General features: G+C 34.5%; 1 long non-coding RNA gene and 1 other non-coding gene across 5 annotated transcripts; one reads left to right on the top strand and one right to left on the bottom strand.

Moving 5' to 3' along the window:
* The first annotated feature begins 11,744 nt into the window (after positions 1 to 11,744).
* Positions 11,745 to 11,850, top strand: LOC144999436 (U6 spliceosomal RNA). The gene has a single exon (XR_013660904.1). It is a non-coding gene; the product is annotated as a U6 spliceosomal RNA (small nuclear RNA).
* A 1,229-nt stretch (positions 11,851 to 13,079) lies between these two features.
* Positions 13,080 to 15,602, bottom strand: LOC145047372 (uncharacterized). Of its 4 annotated transcripts, none has more exons than XR_013682195.1 (3): positions 15,180 to 15,602; positions 14,951 to 15,055; positions 13,080 to 14,863 (listed from the first exon to the last, which is right to left on the bottom strand). It is a non-coding gene; the product is annotated as an uncharacterized LOC145047372 (long non-coding RNA). The 4 variants fall into 4 exon arrangements; XR_013682196.1 differs by having other exon boundaries at positions 13,080 to 14,832; XR_013682198.1 differs by having other exon boundaries at positions 14,951 to 15,023.
* Between the last annotated feature and the right edge of the window lie 301 nt (positions 15,603 to 15,903).

Below are 15,903 nucleotides of genomic sequence, written 5' to 3'. Positions count from 1 at the left end.
TGACGCTTTAATCGCTAAAACAACCCCACAAACTAGCTTCAAGATGACTTTCCGGCGAATGGAGCGGCGGCACCCGGAATTAGACGGAAATTTTTCGTGAGTTTTTGTGGGAAGATTGGTATGACTAGAAAGCTCTTTATGAGAGAAACAAAACCCCGTGCTCGAATTCTCCAATGGTGGCCGGATTTGGCCGGAAAACGCGAAAGAAGGTGGTGGTGGGTGGTGGTGGCGCCCGAAATTCCGGCCACAGATCGGACGGGAATTTGGGTGGGGTTTGTAGAGGATGAAAAATGGAGAAGAATGGCGGTGGTTTCGCGAGACTCCGACCGGTAGAACTCCGGGAAAATGGATTTTTGTGAGAAGTGGGTTTAGTGTTCTTGAGCTTCTAGAGAGAGAATGGGGGAACTTGTTAGGTTAGAATGAAGAAGAAGGGTGCTGGAGGTGTTTAATCTTTGCTCAAGGAGGGTCAAACCCGGTCAATGTTTGGTCAACTCATTAAATCTCTTGGTCAACAAAAGTCAAGGCAGTCAACAGCTCAAAACATCAGTCAAACGACCAACACGCGGGCTGGGTGCGGGCCGCGTGCTGGCCGCGTCTAGCATGCTCGAACACTGCAGATCCAACAGTTAAAAAAATAACTCACGCGCGGGTTCCACGCGGGCCGCGGGTTGGCCGCGTGAACTGGATGGTCACGAAAAATTCCCAAGTGCTTCGAAAATCCACGCGGGTCAGGCGCGGGCCGCGCACTGCCTGCGGGTACTGAATTGAATTTGAGCTTTTGCCCACGCGGGCTGGACTCGGGTCGCGGGCTGGCTGCGTCTACTTGCTAGAAACTTTCTGATCTTTCACGCGGGCAAGACTCGGGCCGCGGGTGCTGTTCCCCAATATGACCATGACCTACGCGGGCCACGCATGCCTTAAGCGTAAAAGCCACGCGGGCCGCGGGTACTCCTGCACATCAAAAATGAGAGTTTTTCAAAACACTTGATTTTTAAGCCAAAAGAATCCCCTTAAGGCTCGGTATCAAAAATTTGACAAAATTTGGAGTAAAACGGGGAACTTTGGTTTTCCATAACTTGGAGTAAAACGGGGAACTTTGATTAAAACTTTAGTTCCAACCCTTAGAATTTTATAACCCTTGTGTTCTTTTAATGGTTTTTTATTAAGTGTGAACTTTGGTTTTCCATAACTTGAGGACAAGTTATGGAATCCATTAAAACACATAGTGATCATGAATTAAACTACCAAGTAGGTTACAAACAATTCCTATGATCATGTAATCTTCATAAGTTCAAGAACATGAATATAAACATTTCAAGAATCATTAACTACTCATAAAACTTGTACTTTTTTATAATTTTCATTATAAATGGATTAGCATAAACATTACACCATCTAAAACAAGTTTTAAAACACCAAAATAGTTTAGGGTAATGTTTCTAGTCCATTTCCAATAACAAAAGTCGAAAATCTGCTGTTCGGGCCTCCTACTCGTCGAGTGCATGAACCTACTCGACGAGTAGGATGAATTTTCACTTGGACTCGTCGAGTCCCCCGATAGACTCGGCGAGTCCACTACTCAAACAGCAAGCAGTTTCGATTTTTAACACATTTTTGCACAAATAACAAACAAACAAGCCTAGGCTCTGATACCACTGATGGATTTTGAGCATTCTAACACTTCCTAAGTGTACATGGAACCCTAATAAACCTTGGATCTATGTTTGTCTAAGATTCATGCAAAATTGATTTCCAAGGTTCATGATCCTATCTAGCATACATGGGGAACATTTTAACTTAAATGATAGATAGAATAACATACCTTGTTGTTGATTTTGATTCCTTGAAACCTTGTGAGCCTAGCACCCCAAGTGTGATGCCTCAAATTCTTCACACAACACCAAATGATATGGAGTAAACTTGGAGAGAAAGTATAACACTCAAAAATCGACTCTAGACCTCAAGTATGCATGCATAGCCGTTTTTGGGAGATGTCACATGGTTTATATAGTGTGTTGCATTAGGTAAAACCCTAATGTAACATGACTCTTCATTTCCATGATCCATAGATTAACTCCATGGAGCATCCTATGGGGGGAACCCAACTTGATAATCCATGGAGCCTCTTTGCCCACTATATAAGTTATGGATGATTTACATAATCAACCCATATATTTAATTAGTTATCTTTTTGATCACTCAATTAATTCTAAATTAATTCTTGATCAAACTAATTAAATAATATTATTAATATATCAAAACTTATAATATATTAATAAACCATAAGTGTTCTTTCTCTCATTTAGTTTATCCAATGCATGGTGCCATGCAACCCAAATGGACCATGCTGGATCGGGTCAAGTACATACCAGAAATAGCTACGGACTTAGACACCTTATCCAACACTTTTCTCCTTCGTCTCCTCCCCTTACCCACCACCACTACCTCCAACCCACACCGACTCTTCAGGCCTACACGACAACGATATATCGGCCTTGTCAACCAACAATTCATTAATCATCAACATTTGCAACTCTCTCACCCCATCCTCAAGGAAACCGACTCGCTAACACTCAGGAAAACGAAAATGAAAATGACCTATGATTAGGATTATTCGATCGGTGCAAGTTGCAAAGGAGAGGCTCTACTTCTATCTGCAATGGCGTCCTCCAACCCTCTCTTCCATCTCCACTTCATGAAGTTTTCTCTTGATTTTTTGTTGTACTTACAATCCCTAGGTCCGATTTCAACCAATATGTCATTCGATTAACACAATTCATCAAACCCTATAATCATAAAGGAAATCCAGCCCACATAGCTTTCTTCACACTTCACTTCCTTAAAGATCTATCGGTAATAAATCAAATTATTCTTTTCTTTAAACTCTTCGTATGCGACCTTCTAATCTCTTTGATCCAAGTTCTATTTAGGCTCCATCTGGAGGAAGTATCTTCGTATGCGACCTTCTAATATCTTTCATCTAGTTTTACTTGTCAACATGTTTCTTGGAAGCATCATAACTAGAACTGTGCTTCAGCAACTAAAAGTGTTCTTGGATTAGTCGTCATCCCGGAGAAGATAGAGGAAACCATGGATCCTGGTTCATTTCTTTGGCAGGTAACCGAGCCTCGATTATAGTTGTACTTCTTTCTTGGACTCGTGTACTCAACCATCACCCTTATTCTCTTTCTATTCATCATCGTCTTCTTTGCGTTTGATTATATGTTTTTTCGTCATCGGGTAACTTGATTTTGCTTATATCTGAAACATAATATAAAGTTTAAATTTGTAAGTAATATCTGAATTGTGGAATTTTCGTTCTATAGTGTTAGATTATCAATGTGTAGCACCAGAAGTATGAGAGTGCAGCATCGTTTTGGACAGATGGTCATAGGCTTATTATTATTGGTTTGATGATTTCACTTATGATTTTCTTTTTCTATTTTAATTGGGCCTTTTCCTAAAACCCTAACTTTTGTTTGTTCTTCTTCCATATTTTGGGTTATGGGGATAAGTTCTTGTTCAACACTTCAACAGTTATGAACTAACCTATTGAATATGAGGGGTGACACTATGGCACCTTTACTTTTGTTTGATTCAGTTTGAGAGAATGAATATGAGGAGACAGTGTTTTGAGCAACTGGACCTTGTCTGAAATCAAATCCATTGTTCTTCTTCTTGTGTGAATCATCATTATGTCCATCTAGAAATGAAAATAGATCATTTGGTTTGTGAGAAGCATCATTAAGAACCAATTGGGAGTTGATTTCCTCAGATACTTCGTGCATGTTTAGGTCAACCTCAAATTAGACTTGGTCAAACCTGGATATCAAGTGTATTATAAGTTGATAACTAATGTCAATTTTGTAACGGACTAACAATTTTGATTCAAAGTAGGTTGCCATCACTTGAGGCAAATTCACTTTTATATCATTCTTTTACTATTAAAGCTAAATAAATATGTTGTCCTAGGTGAGCTTTATGGGTTTTCTTTGTTCATTATCAACGATTTTGTTGGATTTACACCTCTTCTAAACTTCACCCCAATTACAAATGCTACAGCTAAGGTAATTACTAATTGGAAGGGTTATCATTTGTTGAGGTATATGCGTTTTTGCACTCCTATTATTAACAATTGTTATTCATTCTGATCCTACAACTAATTGGAAGGGTTATCATTTGTTGAGGTATATACTATCAAACAACCTTACGATTAAGTGTGGTGAAGTTGATGGAGCTATTTTAGGTTTATGGAGAGATGTGACAAATTATTTAGAGGTTTGGTGTGCACTGGACCGAAACTAGGACTGAGTTGACAAAAGTTGTAGTTTTTGTCCCACACAAAAGACATAAATGCCCTCATCCTCATTATTGGAAAATGGAAATAACCTACCTGATAACTTGATTTATTGAATAGGAGTTCATATTAATAAGGGGCTTCTTGCACTTGGAAATGTCATAAATTCCCTTGGTGATGAGAAAACACGGAGAGAAGGTGCTCATGTTCCATATAGAGATAGTAAACTTACTCGCCTCTTGCAGGTTGGACATTATTAATTAACTAATTTTTTAATGCAACTCGGTTTATTGCTTTTTGTTTAATCTAAATATGCTTTACCAAACTGACAGGACTCACTTGGTGGGAACAACAGAACTGTTATGATAGGTAACATATATAATTTATAGTTTTGTTTATAATTTATATAATTTTGTTTATTATTTAAAATCTTTGGTACTAAGTAAACATATAATTTTCCTAATTTCAGCTTGTGTATAGAAATATGAACTCATTTGCGATGCGATTAACAAACCAGGTGGGTTTTTGATGACTTGTTCGTGTTCAGGAGTTATGACTTAGAAGAGTGAGCAGTTCTTGGGTGTTCTCCAGGTTAGAGTTGTTTTATAGTATGTTTTTTCAGAGCAAGTTGTGTATGTAGTAAGTAGTAACTAAGTGAGATGTTTGTAGGGGGCTGCATCAATGGCTAGTAGGAAGATAAAACTTGTACGCCAGTGAGATGTTTCAGGTTGGTGATTCCTTTTGTGTGAAAAATGAAGGGCATAAAAGAGGTTTGCAAAGTATTGATTAGTAAGATTATCAAATGAGTGAAAGTGGTATATTTTTTAAACACAGGTAAAATTATTTCTATTTCATCTTCTTTTTTAATGACAAATGATTAGAGCATACTCTTCTCCAAGACTGCATGGATAAAGAGTTACATGAGTTAAGTAAACGACTCGAACATAAAGAATCAAATGTGCCATTCTTCATTGTTGGTTTCATAGGACTCATACTTTGCTATCATAAGACCTTCTTTAAGTTGAGGTCTACTTCTAGATCTAATTTATACATAATACAAGGAATCTTTAAGTTATTGGGCATGCTTTTACAAGGGAAATTGTATGTTATGCATATTTGTTACCCAAGTCTACAAGGTGAATCTTTAAGTTATTGGACTTACAGAAATCAAATTCACTGCCTCCTTGTTTGTAGATGGTACATTGGTGTAAGAAACATCTGCTCACCCTTTTGGTGGTTGGCCAGTCCACTTGAATAACTTTTAACTTCTAACAATCTGACTACATTTATTCCACGTTTTGTAGCATTTTAATTTTACTTGTTTATATAACGAGCTACATAGTATAGTGAAAAACATTAACTTTGTTACATTTAATGGTTGAATATTACAAAGTTAACTGCTATTGATACACACTAATGCAAATATTTTCAATGCATAGCAGGTTTTAATGGAACCCGGAACACCACATGGATCAAATATCATATCTCAAGTGCGGTCCCACATTCTTTGGATGGAGAAAAGGGCAATTTCGTCTTTGACAACTAACATTCCATGTTTGATTCTTCTAATAATTATATTAACGTATAAATTTTTTGACTTTTATATGATCATGTCACAAGAATTATCAGAGCAGGGGTTCATTAGTCTTAAAGAATTATAAAAGAATTATAAAAGGCAAGATGCAACTCTACTTAGTTGGAATTTGATGTTTATCATCTTTGTGTATATCTTTTTAGTTTGTATAGCATTACATTGCAGAAGGTGTCCCTTAATAACAATGTAGTATTAGGTTATATAGTTAGGGAAAACCTCTTAATAACAATGTACAATTAGATCCCTTTAATATCAATGTATTACAGTTTTTTTGACATGATGTTATTTGATGAAACTGATTTTTTTGGTATATATTTGTTTACACATTTTTGTATTATATGTAAATAAGTATCGTAAAGACGCGTCGTATATGCATATCGTCAATGGTTACTGAAGTTTATGACACGCAAATGCATGTCATCTTCATTTATGACAGGGGCTTCCTTGATACACATTGCGTGTCATAAACACGTGCGTTGTAATGTTACGACAAGCAAATGTGTGTCATCTTGCTTTTATGACAGGGCCTTCCTTGACACGCATTATGTTTCATAACTACGCGTCGTAAATGTGTGTCATAAATGGGCATCGTAAATAAACGGCGCGCAAAATCGTGTCGTCTCTCGTTATGACAGAGCTTTACTTAACACACATTTACGTGTCGTCTGAGCGTTTTACGACACATATTGTGCGTCGTAAAAGGTAGTTTTTCTAGTAGTGAAAATATTTTCAACTTGTATGGATGGTCCAAATCAAATCTTTTTTTGTGGTTATGGTCCCAGGTCAACATAAAAAGACCGTTTTGCCATTTTTATTTCTTTTTTTCTTTTTTTCCTATTTATTTAAATGCTCTGAAGGTTTTAGGTGATTAGAAAAAAGCCCACCCCATCCCCACTCACCCTCACTCGTTACCGTCTCTCCTTCTCCGAAACTTGTAAGGTATTTGTTCTTTCAGTGGTGGAGCTACTCAAAACCAGACAAAAAGTTAAAATGGAGTCTTCATATCAACCAAGTTCATTAGAATTGTAAGTTTTTAGACAAGTTCATACAAATCTGCACCATTTTTTGAAGTGAAAAAATTTGCAATGAATTTTGTTTTAGAACAGGTACAAAGTCAACAAAAACATGAATCATAGATTTCCATGGCCGAAACCTAAGCTAAAATTGAACCCAGAAACCTCATATTCAAATAACTCAACCGTATTATATCGTGTCTTTGTCATTCCCTTTCCTCATGATAAATCAATGTTTGTGAAAAACTAGAAGTTAAAGGGGGCAGATGAAGCTCATGAGCAATTTCCAATGAAGGCAGGTGTAGGAAATCGAAGAGTCAAAAGGGCGGCTGGCGAAGGTCACCAAACATAGATACATTGACGATGTCCATGAGTGGTGGTAACATGGATTAGATATAAAAAAAGCCACCTTGGAAATATCTATGTAGTCGATTTTCAAAAACCTACATCCCAATATTTTTAAGAATTCTTTGTTTCTTATTCCACCGTTACAAGGTTTTTGTTGAAGAAGCTGCATCTAGATCAAGATTCACATATATGCATTCATTATTGTATATTTTCACCACCAATTTCTAAGTTTTTCATCATCAATTTCTAAATGTGGATCGATTTCTACAATTGGGTCGGTTTTTTTAATCTATATCCAGATCGATTTCTTGGGTTTCCATCATCACTTTATGGATTTTTGAGTTTTTCTACAGTTTGTGTGTTTATGTTCTTCATTGATTTCTACATCATTGATTTCTACATCCAGGTGGACCACATCGATTCCATATGTGTAAGTGTTGAAGAAGATGAACTTAAAGAACCCAAATCTTCATCTGGTTAATATCCAATATTATAGAGATAGAGGGAGACAATGAGGTATGTATAGTGGGTGGTGGTGGGCCGGGTAAGATGTCATTTTTTATTATTATGAAAATATTAAAGTAAGGGAGTGTTTGACTTGTCTTTTTTAGAGGTAAAAGTTCCTTTTGTAAAAGATAAAAGGTTAAAGATATTTGATAGACACATTTTAAATACTATTTTTGGATTTTAAATAGAAAAAAAACTAACTTTTTGAAAAAGTTAGGAAAACCTGATTTTTTATAATTTCAAAAAGAACTTTTGTCTCTGAAAAAGACAAGCCAAACACCCCGTAAATATTTTAAAAAGTAAAAAAGAAAGTAAAAAAAAATAGACAAAACTGCAAAAATGGTCCCTGTGGTATGCATTTTATCTGAGGTTTGGTCCAAACCTCAAATTTTTTGGCTTCATGGTACTTTTAGCCTAGTTTGTATGCGGTTTTGGTCCCTCCAAAAATTAAAATGACTATTATACCCTTATTTTTATTTTTACATTTTTAATATCTGTTTTAATAATTTAATAACAAAAAATATAAAAGAGGGCCCACATACACACACCCTTTCTCTCTCTCTCTCTCTCTCTCTCTCTCTCTCTCTCTCGTCTTCTTCGCTGGAACAAAAACTCAAATCGATACAAAATTTCCAAAATGTATTCATCTTTTTCCTAACCAAATTTCCACAAAATCAATCAAATTCAGTGAAATTAACATGGACAGGACTATTTTATACTTCTAACATATACCAAATTTTGTTCCTTCAATTCGTTTCAAAACCCTTTATGTGATTGAAGAAGCAGCGAGACAAGAATGTCAACAAGATGTACGATGGTGAAATGGCACATAACACCAGCATTACCTAGACCCAAAATCATTAACTTACCTAGAAGGCATAATACTCACCGAAAAAAACCCATAGACGTCAATAAAGAACCCATCTCGGACACCACCGGTGTGGGGATGATACAGATGCATAATTACAAAGGGAAGCTTGAGAGCTTGTTGGAAAGAAGTGAGAGAGGGGGGAACCAGAGCCAGAGGTGGACACCCACTGTATAGATACACCGATTTTACAAAATATTACTTATATAAGTCGTTTTTTCCCAATTATTAACAACATTGTTTAGATACATCGATCTTGTTTTGCCTTCAAATTTAAGTTTGATCCAATGTTTTATAGGGAAAAAGAAGTTTTTTGAAGGGAAGAACGTGGAAGTGGTGTTGGAGGAAAAAACCTAAATCTTCAGATCTTGGTTCGTCTTTAGTAACGATGACGAGCTCAAGATGACATCAGCTTTCAGATCTGAGGGTTTTCAAACATGCTCAACACTAGTGGCGATTTGATCGATGGTTGTGGGCATATCTTTTGGGTGTGGTGGTTATATTGATCAGTGGTGGTGGCGGCGTTGAAGATGGAGCTGAAGATCTTGAAACCCTTCTTGCCGGAAAGTTGAGGATTACTGATGAAGATGGTTGGCGGGTCCGACGGCTCACAATGGGTTGTGTCGATCTTTGGTCTGTTACACATGGTCTTGTTTATCTTGTTCTTGAGTAGGCTTGAAGAAAATTCAAAGGTTCATGTTTAAGTTCTTCACAAACGTGGAAAAATCTGAGTGTGTTTTGTTATTGATCTGGAAAATCAATGAGAGAGAGAGAGAGAGGACCCACTTTTATATTTAATAATAATAATAATATTAAAAAGTGAATGAAAAATGAAAAATAAATTCATTACGGGTATAATAGTCTTTTTAGTTTGGACAAAGACCAAAACTACAAGCAAAGTAGCTGGAAAGTACCACCAACCCAAAAAAGTCGGGGTTTGGATTAAACCCTAAAAACATGCATACCACAGGGACCATTTTTGCAATTTTATCAAAAAAATATTATAATCTTTTCCAATCATTTTATATTAATAAGGGTCAAATCAACAAAAAAAATATTTGATTTAGAACCAATGATACAAGTTGAAAATCTTTTTGGATCTTATCTATATTTTTTTTTTTGCAATCCACCTGATCAAATTTATAATTCATTATTTTCTATATGATAATCTTAAACATACTCTACTGTTTTCTACAGACGGATAATCCATGCTAAAAAGATAATATAATTCGGTCAAAGTTAATGTATTATGTCAAAATATTTTTTTTATCACAATTCACCTATAATTTTTACCGTTTTCAAGCTTCACGAATGAAACGTTGTGAACAATCAAATACCTATAAAAACTTTACATAAAAGAATTAATTATGAAAATAATCTATTTTTTACAATCAATTTCGTGAATATTTTACAATGAATATTATTATTAATAGTATACAAGTAATAGTATGCTAATAAAAAAACTAAATAATATTGAAAGGACTCTCTTTCAAAATATATATTCTGAAAAAGGTTCAATCTCTAAATAGTGAATATCATCATTGAAAAATTATCGTTTCATCCACTTCGCATCGAATTCGCATACCAAGAAGTACCAATAAAAACTTACAAACTCCACATGTCTAATGTCGTCATAAGACATGTGTTTAACCTTTCAACCTAAATACCTAATCAATGATGAATGTATAAAATAATAACACGATAATTAAATTCAATTCTATCTCAATATTCAACCTTTAAAACCAATCAATGATGAATGTAAGCAAAATAATGGGATAGTTATATAAAACTATAAGTCTGTTGTGATTAATATTCGTTTTAGATAACTTATAAATCCTTCTTACGATTTTTGTTATTATTATGTTAGGTGAGATGGCGTGACAACGTGGTTTTGTAGTAAATTTTAGTTCAATACTTCTTTTTTATGTTGTAACTTGTGAAGACTATTGTGTTTTAAGTATACGTTTTGAGTTTTGAAAGTTACTAATTGAATGAATGAATTAATAAGATAAGTAGTTAATAAAATGGTTGTAGAAGATAAGATTTTTGATGTGTTTATGTTATCTAAACTAAAATTGTACCAATAACATCATTACTTGTTATATTGTTTGTCAAATTTCATTTGTTTAAAAAAAGGGAGATAAAATAATTTTTTAATATTTATAATGATATAAATTTAAACATGAAATTTAATTTCCTATTTGTAATAATAACATTTTTGCACATTTTATAAAGAGAAATCTTCGATAAAGTCTCAATATTTTGATTAGTTTACGGTTTAATTGTAATATTAATTTTTAAACAAAAAAGTCTTGATTATTTAATTTTATACGATAATTTATCATTTTATGTGAAAAAAATACACACATTTTCGTTAATTTAGACAAAATATAAAATAATTGAGATTATTTTGTTTAAAAAATAAAAATTGAGATTAAACTATAAAATAACTTAAAATGTTGAGATTTTATTAAAGATTTCCTTTTATATATAAAAAAATATGATCAATTCTCTCTTAAAATATTTGTGTTGAACTTTCAATCTATAGGTATGATGTTATGTATATACAGAGGATGTCAATGGACACCTTTTGATTTGAAAATGAACCGAATAGATGGAATCCTTTTTTTTTTCTTAGATGGAATCCTTTTTTTTTTTTAGATGGACATCTTTGTTTTAGGCTTTTTAGCAAAAATATATGTGATACAATTCCCAAATTCCCATCTTTGCGTACTTTTTACTGTAAATAAAATATTAGAACTAAACAACACATAAGGTTTCTAGTTTTTCCGTATTAGGACATTAAAGTTTTTTTTTTTTTTTGTGCGTATTAGAACAATATGGTTGTTATTACCGTTTAGAAATAATCATTTTTACCGGTAAAATGGACTATTTCTAAACGGTAATAACAACCATATTGGTCTAATACGCACAAAAAAAACCTTAGTGACCTAATACGGAAAAATTGGAAACCTTATTAACATCCTAAGTCATTAACCATAATATTAAAGACATTGAAAATATATGATCATCAACAGTAAACTACTTCGTTTAGAACTCGCGTTGTCCCATATAACATGCTACTCCTCTATATGGCGAATCTCTTCATCTATAGTCGTCCCTTTGGGACATCCAATAAAATTGGAACGATACAGAGAAGATTAGCATGGCCCCTGCGCAAGGATGACACACACAAATCGAGAAATGGTCAAAAAAAAATTTAACCCTTCGTCGTCTTCTCTGGAACCCTAATTCCTTTTTCAAATGCTAATAGAGTTCAATTGCAATTCTTACGTTTCAGTAGTTCTACTGAAGTCATGATCAGACAACATGTGGATTTTATGATCAGATTGATCTTCTTGTTGATGTCTTCAACCATTTGGGTAAGTAAGGGTGATCTTTCTTTCTATAAAGTCTCCTTTTAGTTTTTTACTTTTCCTGTCATTAAGTTTCAGGCTTTATAAACTTCCGTTTATATGTTGTATATAGTTTATATGTGTTTGTTTATGTGCTGATTTTTTTATTCATTTTGCAACTTTAGTTTCTTAGTTCATGTTGTGGTTTTGTTTTATATAAAATAATTGATAATAGATATCCTCTACAAGTCCCTATTGGTTTTACATTTCCATTCGTTATCAAATGTAGATATTGATGAGAGGTATCAAAGTGAGATTGTTTTTGTACGTATGGATGTGTTCATGTAAACATTTAAATGACAAAAAAGAAGTTATTGATAAAATGTTGCATATTTATGTAATGAAGATCGTCAATCATATGAATTTTTGGATTTAGAAGTTCTGGAAGGGTTGTGAGATAAGTTTAAATGGAAGCAACTATTTTCAGTCAAACAAATCAATCACATTGATTAGTAAGCATGTTTTCTAAATAATTAGGGTAAAAATGACTATTTTTAAACGGTAATAACAACCATATTGGTCTAATACGCACAAAAAAAACCTTAGTGACTTAATACAGACAAACTGAAAACCTTATTACCCTCCTAAGTCATTAACCCCTAATTTTTATATCAAACATTTTGAAATTTTGAAAAGATATAAAAATCGCATCTAAAACTTTGAGAAGACACAAAAGAGTTTAAAATTCAAAAAATTCAAAGTCTTCCAATCCAAATAAACCAACAAAAAACCTAATAAACCTTCAAATATCAACAATTTTAAGGTTTTAATCACACCAACCATAAAAAGATACATCTTTGATAATGGTATACACACAGTTGATATTAGGCTGGAGGGAGTGGTGCCATCGAAACCGCACTCCCTCCCCCGCCACATCAACGCCATGTCACTTTTTACCACTCAAGTGTGGTTTCTTGCCACACCAAGGGTGTGGTGCCACACTTTTCATTTCTTTTATTTTTTTGTTTTTTTTAAGTATTTTAATTTAATATAACTTTTTTTTAACTAATTTAATTTAATATACCTTCTATTTTAATAAAAAAAACATAATTCTTCATTACTTGAAAATAAAAAAAAAAGTACATTGCGTTACCAAAAAAAAAAAAAACACACACACATGACATTTAAATAACCCTAGAAACTTAAAAAACATAAATAAAATAACTAAAGGAAACTACATAAAATCGTTCTCTGAGAACTCATCTTCGGGGTCATCCGGTGGATCCAAATTAAGGTTAATGTTTTGAACCCCGTAAATGTGTTCCACCAAGTCATTGCGAAGATTGTGAAATGTTTCAGTGCAACGTATCTCTGCTCTCTTGTTTATATACTCTTCGCCACCAATTTCTATTGGTTGTGTCTCGGGTATGATTTCTTCCTCGTCAAACGCACATATCGCTCTTCCTTCGTCTTCAATAACCATGTTATGCAATATAATACATGTATACATGATTTCTTGAAGTTTTTCCTCGCCCAAATAAGCTACTGGTTTTTTCAATATGAACCACCGTTTCTTCAGAGCTCCAAAAGCACGCTCAACATCCTTCCTAGCTTTTTCTTGAGCTCTCTTGAATTTCTGTCGTCTAGAACCATGTGGAGCTGAAAACGACTTAACAAACACAACATACTCAGGATAGATTCCATCGACCAGATAATAACCATACTTATATGGCGTTCCACGCACTTGAAAAGAAGAATCTGGTGCGGATCCATCGTATATGTTGTTAAATATTGGTGAACGGTTAAGAACGTTGATGTCGTTAATCGAACCAGGAGAACCAAAAAAAGCATGTCAAATCCACATATCTTGTGATGCAACTGCTTCAAGTATCACCGTTGGGTGACCATGATCACCTCGGGTAAATTGGCCATGATATGCTGTAGGGAAATTTTCCCATGCCCAATGGAGACAATCTAAGCTTCCTAGCATTCCAGGAAACCCGTGCACACTATCATGATGAGCTTGCAATTGCAAGATGTCATTACGTGTAGGTTAACGTAAATATTTTGGACCATAAAACTGAATGACAGTTTTGCAGAAAAAATGGAGACTGTCTCGTGCTATCCTAGCAGACATCCTAAAACTTTCGTCTAACGCATCAGGCGGAATGTCATATGCTAACTGACGAAGTGTAGCCGTGCATTTTTGTAACGGAGGGAAACCGGGTGTACCTCTAGCATTGTAGCGTTGTTGGAAAAAACTGCACTCCCTCGTTACATCTTCAACTATACGTTCGAATAAACCTTTGAGTATTCTGAAGCGCCTACGAAAATAATACCCTTGGTAAGTGGTATTATCTGCAAAATAGTATTGCACCAAACGTTGGTTGGCTTCTTTACGATTTCTGTAAATGTATCTTTGTGTTCTCTATTGAGAACTTGCAGCTGCGTTGTTACATACAACGTTGTATGTTTGTTCCGCCATTTGAACACACGCAATAGCGGTATCAAAAATAGTCTGAAATTCTTCAGAAGATAAAGAAGATGACATTTTTTGGAGAGTGGTGATTTTTAAAAAAAAATTTTTTTTTTTTTTGAGAGAGAAGATTGTGTTGTGATTTGTGAAAAAAAATTAAGTTTGATACGGATGTATATATAGGAAGGAAAGAAAAAACAAAAGGAAATAAATAAAAACAAATAAATAAACGAAATTGCATTCAACGGTCATAAATTTGACCAACCAAACACGTTTCGCGGTCTTCAAAGGCCGACCGCGGGTCTCAACTGCAGGAAACCGCACCCTGGGGGCGGTGTTCCCTACTGAGTTGGCAGTCAAGTACGGCTCCAAACTGCACCACACCGTGCAGCCTTATTAACAATCTGATAAAAATTTCTACCTATTAATTTTGTCAGATTAATTAATTCCGACATCTGTAAGTTTGAATCTTAGATTCAATGAAATCGTACATGTTGTATCTTTATGAAATCAGTAACATATAACTTCACATGATTCATCGAAACTTGCTAACTTTTTTTAACTCTGCACAGTTGAAGTTATAGTAAACAATAAGCCTGTCGATTCAAACCAAAGGCGGGTTTCAATTCCAAAATTTTGACTGATTAAAAGCAACTATTGTAACCTAATCGAATAAATCAATAAGAAACCAAAACGAAAATAGCTTAGAAGAATCATTACAATTACACTGATGAAGTTGCTTCTGTTCCGACGCCCAATTTCATCTCCTCCGCCACAAGCAACCCCCGCTGGATCAGATCCGTTCTCATCACATTAGCCGTGTGCTCCAACAGATCAATATCCGATTCCAGACCCGCCCATTCGATTTCAAGTTGTTTCATGGACTCCGCATCTCCTCCCAATCGCTTTGCTTCCAACAGCTCTTGTTTCTTGCCGGCGAGCTCTGCTTTCCTTTCTCCGATCGTCGCCATGATTACCGGCAGCTTTGAGATGAATGATGATTGCCTGTGCTCCATTGGGTACGAATAAGGTCCAACGGTGGTTTAAGCCTTGATGGTAGTACTCTTTATAAAGAAGAGATTTCTTGAGGAAGAATACAGTAGGGATTGGAGCTGTGCTTACATTGCGATTTTCACCATCAAAACGTTTCCATAAAAAATTCATATATATTATATATTATATTCTGATATGTAAGTTTAAAGTTTCGTATAATCCTTATCTTTTATAAATCTTAAATATGTATAATCCTTATCTTTTATAAATCTTAAATATTATTAAAAGAGAAACTTTATAACATCATCTTAAATAATTTGGATTGTATTTCAATCTTATTTTTTCTACCCTTAGATCAAATTGCTGACATCATCTTCCATATATGGAATCTATTTAATTTCAATAAATACTTTCCAATCATCAATCAATAACTTACATTCGTTGAAATGCA

This window comes from Lactuca saligna, chromosome 5, assembly GCF_052625555.1.
Source record: "Lactuca saligna cultivar CGN05327 chromosome 5, ASM5262555v1, whole genome shotgun sequence".
Taxonomy (NCBI): Eukaryota; Viridiplantae; Streptophyta; class Magnoliopsida; order Asterales; family Asteraceae; genus Lactuca; species Lactuca saligna.
This window is presented reverse-complemented; position numbering and strand designations above follow the sequence as displayed.